Here is a 14,748-nt window from a genome sequence, read left to right on the forward strand (position 1 = left end):
CCAGATTTAATGATGAACATTTTGCTATATATGCACATACTTTTTTTCAAGGCATTTTTAGTGAAGTTTGAAATATGGAATCTGTATTTCCTTATTGTTCTTCTAATTATCCTATCCGTTATTGAAAGTGGAGAACTGAATTTGTTTCTTCCTTTAGTTCAGTCAATTTTTCCTTCATGTATTTTTGGTCTCTGTTAGGGGTGTGTGTGTGTGTTTAGGTGAGGCAACCCTTAGTCGACCTCATAGATTGCAAGGACCTTGTCAATTTACAATCCCTTATGTTTTATTTTTTATGCCTATAGCACCCGGTCTTCCTAGGTGGTCTCCCATCCAAGTACTAACCAGGCCCAACCCTGCTTAGCTTCTGAGATCGGATGGGATCAGGCTTGTTCAGGGTGGCGTAGCCATAGACAGAGGTGCATATATTTTTATAACCGTTATATCTTCTTGACAGATTAATGCTTTTATTATTATAAAATGTCCCTTCTATATCTCTAGTAACAACTTTTGTCTTAAAATCTATTTTGTCTGATTAGTATAGCCATTCAGTTTCTTATTTGGGTAATGTCTTCATGGTATGTCTTTTTCTATCCTTTTATTTTCAATGCATTTGTGTCTTGAATCCAAAGTGTGTCTTGTAAACAGCATATAGTAGGATTATAGATTTTTATCCATTCTGCCAGTTAAATTGAAGAATTTAATCCATTTATACTTAATGTAATAACTGACAAAGTAAGGTTTACATTGTCCATTTTTCTGTTTGTTTTCTCTGTCTTATTTCTTTTTTGTTCCTCAATTCTTCCATTACTGCCCTTTTTTGTGTTTATTTTCTAATGTCTAGTTATTTTCTAGTGTCTTGTTCTATTCCTTTCTTTTCTATATATATTTGAGTTATTTTCTTAGTGATTGTCCTAGAGATTAACATTAATATCTTAATTTATAACATTTTAATTCAGATTAATATCAACAATTTCAATAGTGTATAAGAACTTTGCTCCTATATAGTTCCATTCCCTTTCTTCAATATGCTATTACTGTCATAAATTGCATCTTTATACACCATGTACCCATGAACATAGAGTTATAATTATTGCTTTATGCAGCTATCTTTTTATTTAGGAGTGAAAAAAATTAGATACAACAAAAAAATGTTTATACTTTCTTTTGTAATTACCTTTACTAGTTACCTTTACACTAGCGCTCATTAGTCATATGGATTTGATTTGCTTGAAGAACTCCTTTTAGCATTTCTTATAGGGCAGGTCTGTTAGTAATAAACTCATTTTGCTTGCTTTAGAATTCTTGGTTGACAGTGGGTTTTTTCCCAGCACTTTGAATATGTAATACCACTGCCTTTTATCCTCATTGGTTTTTGATGATAAATAAGCTGTAAATCTTATTGACAATCCCTTGTATATTATGAGTCGCTTCTGTCTTACTGATTTCAAAATCCTCTCTTTGTAGTTTTGGTTATTATGTGTCATCTCTGAGTTTATCCAACTTGGAGTTTGTTGAGCTTCTTGGATATATAAATTAATGTTTTTCATCAAATTGGAAAAAATTTAGCAATTATTTCTTAAAATAGTTTGTCCCTTTCACTTTCTCCTTTCGGAAATCCAATATGCATATGTTGGTAAATTTCATGGCATCCCACAGGTGCATTTGTCTCTGCTCATTTTCCTCATTCTTTTTTCTTTCCGTTCATCAGACTGTATAATCTTAATTAACCTATCTTTTAAGGTCACTAATTCTTCCTTCTTTTTGCTCAAATCTGTTGAAACCCTCTAGTGAAATTTTTATTTCAGTTATTTTACTTTTCAACTCTTAACATATCTATTTGGATCCTTCTTATTTCTGTATTGGTATTCTCTATTTGGTAAAACATCATTCTCATATTTTATTTTATTATTTTTTCAATTATAATTGACATTCAGTGTTATTTATGTTACTTTCAGGTATACAGCATAGTGGTTAGACATTTATATAATTTAAGAAGTGATCCCCCTGAGTAGTCTAGTAACCACCTAGCATTATATGTAGTTTTACAGTTTTATTGACTGTATTCCCTATGCTGTACCTTACATCCCCTTGGCTATTTTGTAACTACTGATTTGTACTTCTTAATCTCTTCACCTTTTTCACCTAACCCCATTCCCATCTAGAAACTATCAGTTTGTTCTGCATATCTATGAATCTGTTTCTATTTTTGTTTATTTTGTTCTTTAGATTCTGCATATAAGTGAGGTCATGTGGTAATTGTCTTTCTCTGACTTATTTCACTTAGTACAATACCCTCTATGTCCATCCATGTAGTAGCAAATGATAAGATTTCATTATTTTTATGACCGAGTAACATTCCACTGTATATGTGTACCACTTCTTTATCCACTTGTCTATTGATGGGCACTTAAGTTCCTTCCATATCTTGGCTATTGAAAATAGCTCAGCAGTGAACATAGGGGTGCATATATCTTTTTTAATTAGTTTTGTGGGGGTTTTTTTCGAATAAATACCCAGAAGAAAAATTGCTGGGTCATAAGGTAGTTCTACTTTTAATTTTTTGAGGAAATTTCAAACAGATTTCCATAATGGGTGCACCAATTTGCAATCCTACCAAGAGTGCATGAGGGTTCCCTTTTCTCTACATCCTCTCCAACACCTGTCGTTTGTTGATTTATTGATGATGGCCATTCTGACAGCTGTGCGGTGATATCTCATTGTGGTTTTAGCTTGCATTTCTTTGATGATTAGTGACCTTGAACATCTTTTCATATGTCTCTTGGCCATTCATATATCCTCTTTAGAGAAAAGCCTATTCAGGTCTTCTACCCATTCTTTAATTGAATTGTTTGTTTTTTTGGCGTTGAGTTGTATGAGTTCTTTGTAAGTTTTGAATATTAACCCCTAATCAGATGTATCATTGGCAAATATCTTCTCCCATTCAGTAGGTCATCTTTTCAATTTGTTGATGGTTTCTTTTGCTGTGCAAAAACTTTTTAATTTGATGTAGTCCCATTTGTTTATTTTTTTCTTTTGTTTCCCTTGCCTGAGGAGATATATGAGAAAAAATATTACTAAGAGCAGTGTGAAAGAGTTTACTGCATATGTTTTCTTCTAAGAGTTTTATGGTTTCAGGTTTTATATTTGTCTTTAATCCATTTTGAGTTAATTTCTTATATATGGTGTAAGAAGGTGGTCTAGTTTCATTTTTTTGCGTGTATCTGTCCAGTTTTCCCAAACGTGATTTATTGAAGAGACTGTCTTTACCCCACTGTATATTCTTGCCTCCTTCGTCATAGGTTAAATGACCATATGGACATGTGCTTATTTCTGGGCTCTTTATTCTGTTCCATTGATATTTGTGTCTGCTTTTATGCCAGTACCATGCTGTTTTGATTACTATAGCCTTGTAGTATAGTTTGATATCAGGTAGTGTGATACTTCCAACTTTATTCTTCTTTTTCAAGATTGCTGTAGCTAGTCGGGGTCTTTTATGGTTCTATATAAATTTTAGGATTTTTTGTTTTCATTCTTTGAAAAATGCCATTGCTTTTTGATAGGGATTGAATTGAATCTGTAGATTGTGTTGGATAGTATGGACATTTTAACAATGTTAATTCTTCCTATCCATGAGCACTGTATGTGCTTCCATTTATTTGTATCCTCTTCAGTTTCTTTTTTCAGTGACTTATAATTTTAATTTCTTTTTCTGATAGTTCATTATTGGTGTATAGAAATGCAACCAATTTCTGAATATTAATTTTGTATCCTGCTACTTTACTGGATTTATCAGTTCTAACAGTTTTTATTTAGGGGGATGGAATCTTTAGAGCTCTCTTTATATAGTTACATATCATCTGCAAATAATGACAGTTTTACATCTTCCTTTCCAATTTAGATGGCTTTTATTTCTCTTGCTCATCTGATTGCTGTGGCTAGGAGTTCTGATACTATCTTTATTAAAATGGTGAAAGTGGACATCTTTGTCTTGTTCCTGACCTTAAAGAAAATGCTTTTAGCTTTTCCCCATTGTGTATGAAGTTAGCTGTGTGTTTGTCTTATATGGCCTTTGTTATGTTCGGGTATTTTCCCTCTGTGCACATGTTGCTGAGAGTTTTTATCATAAATGTATGCTGGTTTCGTCAAATGCTTTTCATACATCTATTGATATGATTATTTCATTTTTATCCTTCAATTTTTTATTTAGTGTATCACATTAATTGATTTATGAATATTGGTCCAACCTTGTATCCAAGGAGTAAATCCAACTTGATCATGGTGTATGGTCTTTTTTAATATATCGCTAAACTTGGTTTGCTAATACTTTGTTGAAGATTTTTGCATTTATGTCCATTAGGGATAACAGCCTATAATTTTCTGTTTTTGCAATGTCTTTGTCTCGTTTTGGAATTGGTGATGGTGGCCTTATAAAATGAGCATGAGAGCCTTCCCTCCTCTTGAATTTTTTGATAAGTTTTAGAAGAATAGATGTTAATTCTTCTTTGAATGGTTAGGAAAATTCACCTGTGAAGTCCAGTTCAGGATTTTTGTTTGTTGGGAGCTTTTTGATTACCAATTAGATTTCATTAGTAGTCATCAGTTGCTTCAGAGTTTCTGGTTTCTTCTTGACTCTGTTTATAAGATTGTATGTTTCTAGGAATTTATTTATTTCTTCTAGATTGTCCAATTTGTTGGCATATAATTGTTCATAGTATTGCTTAGGTCTTTATACATGGTCTCCTTTAGCTCTTTAAACATGTTTGAGATAGCTGGTATAAAGTCCTTGTCTAATATGTCCAGTTTTATTTGCAAAGTCGGGTACAGTGTTTATTGGTTACTTTTTTCCTGTGTATGGCTACACTTTCTTATTTCTTTGCATATCTTCCAGTATTCTGTTGAAAAGTGAACATTTTAAATAATTTGGCAGCTCTAGAAATCAGATACTCCCCACTCTATTCCCTAGGGTTTTGTTGCTACTTGGCGGTTATTTTTTTGTTTATGATTAGTTTAGAAAAGGCATTAAAATATGTATTATTTTTATTCATGGACACTGAAGTATCTACTCAGTTTAGTGGTCAGCTAATGATTGGACAGAGATTTCCTTAAATGCCTGGAACCAGTAAATTTCTCAGTGCTTGACAAGGGGCTCTATGTGCATGTTGGTACATGCCTTCAACACTCAAGGAGGCACTTTACAACTCTGCCTTAGGATTCAATTCCTGCTTTGTAGAACCTCAATGTCAGCCAGAAGTGAGTGCTTAGGGTTTTCTCAAGTCTTTTCTGATCATGCACATAGACCCTATGCATGCTTATGGCCTTCTGGATTTCCATAAATATGGGGAGCTTTTCTAATCCCTGGTGGATAGCTCATTCCTCAGCTTTTCCTTTTAAGCTTTTGGGTTGGTTAGTCTGTTATTTGCTACAACTGTTATCCATCACCTTAAGCAACTGGGACATTAAGCATTTGCCTTTAAATATTTTTGATAAATGCCCCGTGGGGAGAAGCTTTGTGGCACTAGGCTCCAGCTCCATTCTGTTCCCTACATCACTGGGAATGTGGGCTATTATTTTTCAAGGCCACTGATGGGCTGAGGAGATCTGGATGGGTCTAAGGCAAGTTAAAATTCCACAAAGCTCACTGCTCTTACTAAGATATAGCTCTTTCTTTTAAATAAATGCGTTTTAGATTGTTGTAAGCCTTTGGTTAAGTTCCAGAGTTCTGAAAATGTTTATTCTGACATTTTTGCTAGTTTTTTCTTTGCTTTTTAATTCAGGAATGAACTGTTGGAGGTACTTAACTTTGCCATTTTTGCAGATGCCATCCATCATGACATACTAAATAGTTAAGTATGCATCTCTATGAAAATGACATTTTCTTCCATAACCATAGTACCATTATATGACACCTAAGTAAACATTTATATCCTATATCATTTAATATCAAATCCTTATTAAAATTTCCCCCAGTCATACCAAAAATGTCTTTTATAATTTGTTTATTCAAACCAAGATAATCTCAGTCTCATTGATTATTTAAAATTTTTTATTATTTTCCAACATACATATATGTCGAAGGATAGTACACAAATGCCCATATTCTCAATACCTAGATCCTACAGTTGTAATATTTTGCTGTATTTGCTTCATCCATTTATTTATGTCTGTCTGTCTATCTGTAGATTTTGCTGAGCCACTTCAGAGTAATGGACAGCTGTCATAACTTGATATTTTACCCCTTAATATTTAAGTAGCTCCTAAGAATAAGGACACCCTACTATGTAGCCATACTACCTTTGTTATACTAACAGTTAATAATTCCCTAAGATCTTCTAAAACCAATTCCATAATCAAATTTTCTTAACTGTATGTTCAAAATTTCTTTTTTTAATTAAAATTATCGGGGTGACACTGGTAAATAAAATCAAATAGGTTTCAAGTGTACAATTCAATAATGTATCATATGTATACCGCATTGTGTGTTCATCACCCAAATTTGAATTCCTTCCGTCATCAAATATTTGACACTCATTACCCTTATCTACCTCCTCTCTCCCCGCTTCCCTCTGGTAACCACTAATCTACTGCCCATGTCCATGAGTCTCTGTTTGTTTGTTATGATTGTTTGTTCCCTTTAGTTTTATATTCCACATATGAGTGAAATCATATGGTTTTCAACTATTATTGTCTGACTTATTTCACTTACCATGATAATCTCAAGATCCATCTATGTTATCACAAATGGCAGTATTTCATCTTTTCTTATTGCTGAGTAATAGTCCATTGAATATATGTACCACATCTTCCTTATATAATCATCTATTGAAGGGCACTTTGGTTGTTTCCATGTCTTGGAAACCATGAATAATGCTGCAGAGAAAATAGGGGTTCATATATCTTTTTTTCATAATATTATTTCTTTTTTTAATTAAGTTTATTGGGGTAACATTGGTTAATACAATTATATAGGTTTCAGCTGTACATTATAATTTGACATCTGTGTATTCTATTGTGTATTTACCACCCAAAGTCCAGTTTCCTTCAGCTACCATATATTTGATCCAACTTACCCACTTCACCCTCCCCTTACCCCCCTATATTTGACCCCATTTACCCCGTCTACCTCCCCCCTCCTCCTCCACCCTCTCCCCTCTTCTCAACGAACCAGCTCTTTGTTGCATTTATTTTTTCTATTGTTTTTTTTTTTGTTTTCAATTTCATTTATTTCTGCTCTAATTTTGATTATTTCTTTCCTTCTGCTGACCTTTAGGCTTCATTTGTTCTTTTCTAGTTTTTTAAGATGAAGCATTAGGTTGTTCATTTGGGCATGTTCTAGTTTTTGGAGATAGGCCTGTAATGATATGAACTGTCCCAAAAGTTTTGATATGTTGTACTATCATTATCATTCGTTTCTATGTATCACTTGATCTCTTTTTATTTCTTCTCTGACCCAGTTATTCTTCAGTAGCATGTTGTTTAATCTCCATGTATTTGTAGTTCTTCTTGATTTCTTTCTGCAGTTGATCTCGAGTCAAAGCATTATGATCAGAGAATGATTGGTTTGATTTCAACTCTCTTATATTTGTTGAGGTATCTCTGTGTCCTAGCATGTGGTCAATCCTTGAGAATGTTCCATGTGCACTAGAGAAGAATTTATAAGCAGCTGTTTTGGAATGAAAGGCTCTATAAATATCAGTTATGTTCAGTTGGTCTAATGTGTCATTTAAGGATTTTTCTTTTTGGATGATCTGTCCATATCCGACAGTGGGGTAGTTAGGTCCCCTACGATGTTAGTGTTTTGGTCTGCTTCTTCCTTTAGTTCTGTTAATAATTGCTTTACATATTTCTGGGCTCCCTGATTGGGAGCATAGATATTAATAAGTGTTATGTCTTCTTGGTGCATGATTCCCTTTATCATTATGAAATGTCCCTCCATATCTTTCTTTACCTTTTTTATTTTGAAGTCTCTTTTGTTTGATATTAGTACTGCTACTCCCACTTTTCTCTGAATGCCATTTGCTTGAAAAATCATTTTCCACCCTTTCACTTTGAGCCTATGTTTGTCTTTGGAGCTGAGATGTGTCTCCTGGAGGCAGCATATGGTTGGGTTTTCTTTTGTGATCCATTCTGCAACTCTGCTTTCTTATTGGTGAGTTCAGTCCATTTACATTTAGGGTGATTATTGAAATATGAGGTCTTCTTATAGCCATTTTATCTTTTGCTTTCTGGTAGCTCGGTGTTTCCATCGCTTCCTTGTTTTCTTTCTGTTTTCTTTATTTTGGTTGGCTTTTGTGGCTTTTGCCTCTCTTTCTTCTTGTTTTATATTATATACTTTAGTTCTGAATCTTTGGTGTGTGGCTACCATTACGAATATGTAAAGGATAGTTATATATATATATACAGTCGTCCATTTTCTTGTGCGCGTGTCTGATCTCCATTCCTCTTTATGAATTTGGATCTTTGAATCCTCCCCTTTTCAGTCATTGTTATCTTACTTTATTCCTATGTATGCTGAATGCTCATTACTATCTTGTTATAACAATTCCCTTCTTATTATTTAACCTTATAATGCCCTGTTCTTAGTAAGGTTTGCACTCCTCTGCTTCTATTTGCCTAATAGTCACTTTACTACTAATTATGTATTTTTTTTCATTTTGTTTTAGGTGAGCTGACCCCTTTCAATATTTCCTGTAGTGCAATAAATGCAGTCCTCACAATGGAGAATTCTGTCAATTTTTGTATATCTGGAAAAGTCTTAATTTCTCCTTCATATCTAAAGGAGAGCTTAGCTGGATACATTATTCTAGGCTGGAAGTTCCTTTCACTTAATAGTTTAAATATTTGATTTCATTCTTTTCTGGCTTATAAAGTTTGCACTGAGAAGTCCGAGCATAATCTAATGGCTTTATCTTTATAAGTTACCGTTTTTTTCTCTCTGGCTTCCTTGAGAAATCTTTGTCATTGATTTTTGATAACTTTAATTCAATCTGTCTTGGTGAAGGCCTTTTTGGGTTGAGATGATTGGTTGTTCTGTTGACTTCTTGAATTCCAAGCTCCAGCTCGTTCCTTAGATTTGGGAAATTCTCATCCACTATTTGTCTGAAAATGCTTTCTAGTCCCTGTTCCTTTTCCTCGCTTTCGATAATGCCCATTATTCTTATGTTTCCTCTCTTGATGGTATCAGCTAGTTCTTGTATTTCTCTCTCATTATTTTTCATTCTTCAGTTTCTCTCTTCTTCCTTCTGATTTATTTCTAGATTTTTGTCTTCGATATCACTGATCCTTTCCTCCATTTGTTCGACTCTATTTCCCAAAATTGCTATTTCATTTTTCAACTCTTCCAGTGTGTTTTTTTTTTCTCCAGAATATCTATTCTGTTCTTTTTGAGGGTTTCAGTCTCCTTGCTCTGCTCATCTATGTGTTTTTTTCAATTCCTGAAATTGTTTGTTTGACTTGTTTTGGATCTCATTGTGTTTTTTCACAGGTACCATCTTGAATTCTCTGTTAGGTAAGTCACATATTTCTATGTCTGTAAGCTTATTTTCTGGAGATTTTTCTCTTTCTTTCTGAGATGCCTTGTCACCTTGGTTGTTCATGGTGTTTAATGGACTATTTCTCCGCCTGGGCATTAATAGACATTTATTCTGCTGTTTTTCCAGAAAGATTTATTATATAAAGGTCTTTCTTTAGCTTGTTGCAAAGAAGACACTTTTCTTTTGGTTTCCAGTAGGTGGCGTCTAAGCCTTTTGGATTCCTGCTTTATATAAAGCCTTAATAATGCCATTTTTATTTTCTTGTAGATATTTATTCATGCTCGCTACTCTCAGTTTCAGTCCATGTCAGTGTCAGTGACAGTCTTGGCAGTGCTTGCTCAGATTCCCTTGAGGCTCCTCTATGATTGGTCTAGGAGAGTATCTGGGGAGGGGCCCTCTTGGTTGGGTGTTGGGGTCTGTGGCTCAGTCTCGATTACAACCCCAGCCGGTAAAAATCAACTGTTGTTTCTCTGTGGTCCCGTCTTGCTTCTCTGCTTTCTGTCCTGATGACTTGTCCCTGCTGCCGGCTGCATGGAACTCACAGCACTCCCAGGCAGGGCTGTTGAGGGAAGTCGCCGCACCTTCTCCCCTCCCCTTCCTCCTGCAGGGAGTTTCAGAGGCTGCGATGGGCATTTTCTTTATTTCTCCCAGTCCACGCCCCAACACCTCGGGTTGTGACCTGTGGTAGCTCTTATGCATAGATCCCACGCTCAGATGTGCTGGTGTGCAGTTTGGGTGTTTTTGTTGAGTTTTAGATGTTCAGCTCATTGTTGTTTCAAGGGGAGAGATCTGGGACATCTCTCACTCTGCCATGTTTCTGCAAAGTCCAGGGTTCGTATATCTTTGCAGATAAATATTTTCAAGGTTTTGGGTGAATACTCAGAAAAGGAATTGCTGGGTCATATGGTAATTATATGCTAAGTTTTTTGAGGAACTTTCATACTGTTTTCTATAGTGGCTGTATCAATTTACATTCCCGCCAGCAGTGTTTGAGAGATCCTTTTTCCCCACAACCTCTCCAACACTTGTTATTACTTGTCCTGTTGATGATAGTCACTATCACAGGTGTGAGGTGGTATCTCATAGTGGTTTGATTTGCATTTCCCTAATAGCTAGTGAAATTAAGCATTCTTTTCATGTCTGTTGGCCATCTATGTCTTCCTGGGAAAAGTGTCTGCTCATGTTCACTGCCCATTTTTTAGTTGGATTTTTTGTTTTAATTGTTGAGTTGTATGAGTTCTTTGTATATTTTGGATCTTAAGCCCTTATCATAGATGTTGTTTGCAAATATATTCTCCCATTCAGGTGGCTGTGTCTATTTTGTTGATGGTTTCTTTTGCTGTGCAGAAGCTTTATAGTTTAGTATAGTCCTGTTCATTTATTTTTGCTTTTACTTTCCCTTGCCTTTGAGGTCAAATTCATAATATCCTCTCAAAAACCAAAGTCCATGAGTTTAGTACTTATGCTTCGTTTTATGCAATTTATTGACTTAGGTCTCATATTTTAGTTCTTTGATCCATTTTGAGTTAATATTGGTGTATGGTGACAGATAGTAGTCTAGTTTCATTCTTTTGCATGTGGCTTTCCAATTTTTCCTCACCATTTATTGAAAAGGCTTTCTTTCCTCCATCGTATATTTTTTGGCTCCTTTTTGGAAATTTATTTTGCCATATATATATGGCAGTTTATTTCTAGGCTCTCAGTTCTGTTCTATTGGTCTGTGTGTTTTGATTATTGTCACTTTGTAGTTTAATTTGAAGTCAGGCAGAGTGATACCTCTGGCCTTGTTCTTTTTTTCTCAGAATTTCTTTGTCTATTGGGGTCTTTTGCACTTCCATACAGATCTGATGATTTTTTTGTTCTGTTTATTTTAAAAATGCTTTTGGGATTTTGATGGGGGTTGCGTTAAACCTGTATACTGCTTTGGATAATATGGCCATTTTAACTATGTTGATTCTTCCTATCCATGGATATGGAATATCTTTCCATTTCTTTGCATCTTCCTCAGTTTCTTTTAATAATGTCATAGTTTTCAGTGTATAGGTCTTTCACATGCTTTCTTAAGTTTCTTCTAGGTATTTTATTCTTTTTACAATTGCAAAAGGAATTGTTGTTTATTTCTTTTTCTGAAATTTCATTGTTAGTATATAGGAATGCTATGGATTTTTGTACATTGATTTTGTATCCTGCAACTTTACTTGTTTATTGTTTCTAATGGTTTTTTTGTTTATTGTTTCTAATAGTTTTTTGGTAGAGTCTTAGGGTTTTCTATATAGAGAATCATGTCATCTGCAAAAAGTGACAATTTGATCCATTCATTCCCAGTTTGGATTCCTTTTATTTCTTTCTCTTGCCCGATTGCTGAAGCCAGGATATCCAGCACTATATTGAATAAGAGTGGTAAGAGCAGACAGCCTTGTCTTGTTCCTGATCTTACAAGGAAGGCATTTAGTTTTTTACTATTATGTATGATATTAGCTGAGGGTCTGTTGTATATAGCTTTTATTGTGTTGAGGTACTTTCCTTTCATCCCCATTTTATTATTAAGTGTTTTAATCATGTGGATGCTGTATCTTGTCAAATGCTTTCTGTGCATCTCTTGATATGATCATATGAATTTTATCCTTTATTTTGTTTATGTGGTGTATCACATCGATCAATTTGCATATGTCGAACCATCCTTGCAGCCCTGGAATAAACCCCACTTGATCATGATATATAATCTTTTTAATGTATTGTTGTATTCGATTTGCTAGTATTTTAAGATTTTTGGATCTGTGTTCACCATAGATATTGGTCTATAGTTTTCTTTTTTTGTGTTATCCTTACCGGGTTTTGGTATCAGGGTAATGTTGGCCTCATACAATGAGTTAGGAAGTATTGCCTCTTCAATTTTTTGGAAAAGTTTGAGAACAGGAATTAAATCATCTTTGAATATTTGGGAGAATTCACTAGTTAAGCCATCTGGTCCTGGACTTTTACTTTTTGTGAGGTTTTTGATAATTGTTTCAATTTCCATACTGCTGATTGGTCCATTTAGATTTTCCACTTCTTCATGATTCAGTTTAGGAAGGTTGTATATTTCTAAGAATTTGTCCATTTCTTATTGGTTATTGAATTTGGTGGTATATAATCTTTCATAGTATTCTTGTATGAAGCTTTGTATATCAGTGGTATATGTCGTAATTTCTTTTGATTTCTTATTTTGTTTGTATCTTTTTTTTTCCTTAATGAGTCTAGCCAGGGTTTTGTCAGTTTTTTTGATCTTCTCAAAGAACCACATGTTTGTTGCATTGATTTTTTTCTATTGTCTCCTCTCAATTTCATTTAATTCTGCTCTAATTTTTATTTGCTTCCATCTGCTGACATTAGGCTTCATTTGTTCTTCTTTCTCTATTTTTTTAACATGTAGTGTTAGGTTGTATATTTGGCATTTTTCTTATTTCTTTGGATGAGCCTGTAATGATATGAACTTTCCTCTTATTACCGCTTTTGCTGCATCCCAAAAGTTTTGATATGTTATACTTTCATTCTTGTTTGTTTCTATGTATGTCTTGATCTTTCCTTTTATTTCTTCTGTGATCCAGTTTTTCTTTAGCAGCATATTGTTTAATCTCCATATATTTGTGGTTCTTCTTGCATTCTTTTTTACAGTTGATCTCCAGTTTCAAAGCATTATGAGCAGAAAATATTCTTGGAATGATTTCAGTCTTCTTAAATTTGTTGAGGCTTATTTTTTGTCTCAGTGTATGTTCTGTCTCTGGGAATGTTCCATGGGCATTAGAGAAAAATGTATAATCTGATGTTTTGGGACGAAGGGCTCTGTAAATGTCGATTATGTCCAATTAGTCTAATGTGTCATTCAAGTTGATATTTCCTTTTGATTTTGTTTGGATGATCTATCCATACCTGTCAGTGGGGTGTTTAGGTCCCTTACTATAATTGTGTTTTTGTCAGTTTCTCCTTTAGTTTTGTTACTAGTTGCTTTATATATTTTGGTGCTCCCTAGTTGGGAGCATATATGTTGATAAGTGTTATGTCTTTTTTTTTTTTTAACAGAAGAAAATCAGAATTTTAATATATGTTCTCAGGGCATTCATATAAGCATGAAAATTCCAGTGACAGTGAGGCAACAATATTGGGTATATAAGACATTGGAGAAAAGCGTGGAAGGAGTGTTAGATTTCAGAAGTGAGAGTGAGCAATTTATAGGTAGTTGAAGAAGAGTACAACATACATGGCAGGAACATTCTTGCGTGGTAACTCAAACAATGGGTCACAGGGTGTTTCTTGCTAATAGGCACCAGCCTTATGTCCTCTTGTTTACTATACTTAATTCAATTTAGGCCGAGGTAGCATTCTAAGATTCCTTCCTGAAGCAGGTTTCTGTCTCTGATTCTCTTGCACAAGAAAGGGATGAGGGTCAAAGGTTTTTTCTGAATCTTTTTTTTTAATAAACACCTGAAAATCTATATCTCCCAAAGCAGTTTCAGCATAGCAAAATTTTAGTTCCCTTCATTTCAGATCAATATGAATTGGTAGCTTAACATTAGATTTTAACCTCTAAAAAGCTGTTGTATCTAAGTATTCTTACTATTCTATCCTAAATATTCTCCCACAGTTCTGGAAGCCAGAAAACCAAATCAGTATCACTACACTGATATCAAAGTGTCAGCAGGGCCATGCTTCCCCTGGAGGCTCTAGGGAAGAATCCATTTCTTTCCCCTTCCAGCTTCTGGTGGCCACCACACTCAGTTTGTGCGGGCACATTACTTTGGTCTTCAAGGCCAGCATCTTCATATCTCTCTCTACTCCATCTTCACATTGCCTTCTCTTCATGTGTATCTGTATTTTTCCCTTCTGTCTCTTATAAGGACATGATAAGTGTTATGTCTTTTTGATGTATGGTCTGCTTTATCATTGTGAAAGTCCTTCTTTGTCTCTTGTTATGTTTTTTTATCTTGAAGTCTATTTTGTCAGATATAAGTATGGCTACACCCACTTTTCTCTGGATGCCATTTGCTTGGAGTATTGTTTTCCACCCTTTCACTTTGAGTCTCTTTTTGTCCCTGTTAGTGAGATGTGTCTTTTGAAGGCAGAATATGGTTGGGTTTTTATTTTTTAACCCAATCTGCTACTCTGTGCCTTTTGATTGGTGAGTTCAGTCCATTTACATTTAGGGTGATTATTGATATCTGAGGTTTTCCTATAGCCATTT

The 14,748-nt window shown here is 34.5% G+C and overlaps 1 protein-coding gene and 1 non-coding gene across 8 annotated transcripts in view; one reads left to right on the forward strand and one right to left on the reverse strand.

Annotated features, from left to right (window-relative positions):
- The window catches only part of PHF8 (PHD finger protein 8), a 98,051-nt gene that overhangs the window by 70,703 nt on the left and 12,600 nt on the right, over positions 1-14,748 (forward strand). The gene's annotated exons all lie outside the window — the stretch shown is intronic.
- On the reverse strand, positions 294-412 carry LOC111733065. The gene has a single exon (XR_002777821.1). It is a non-coding gene; the product is annotated as a 5S ribosomal RNA (ribosomal RNA).

This window comes from Pteropus vampyrus, unplaced genomic scaffold (genome assembly GCF_000151845.1).
Source record: "Pteropus vampyrus isolate Shadow unplaced genomic scaffold, Pvam_2.0 Scaffold518, whole genome shotgun sequence".
Lineage (NCBI taxonomy): Eukaryota > Metazoa > Chordata > Mammalia > Chiroptera > Pteropodidae > Pteropus > Pteropus vampyrus.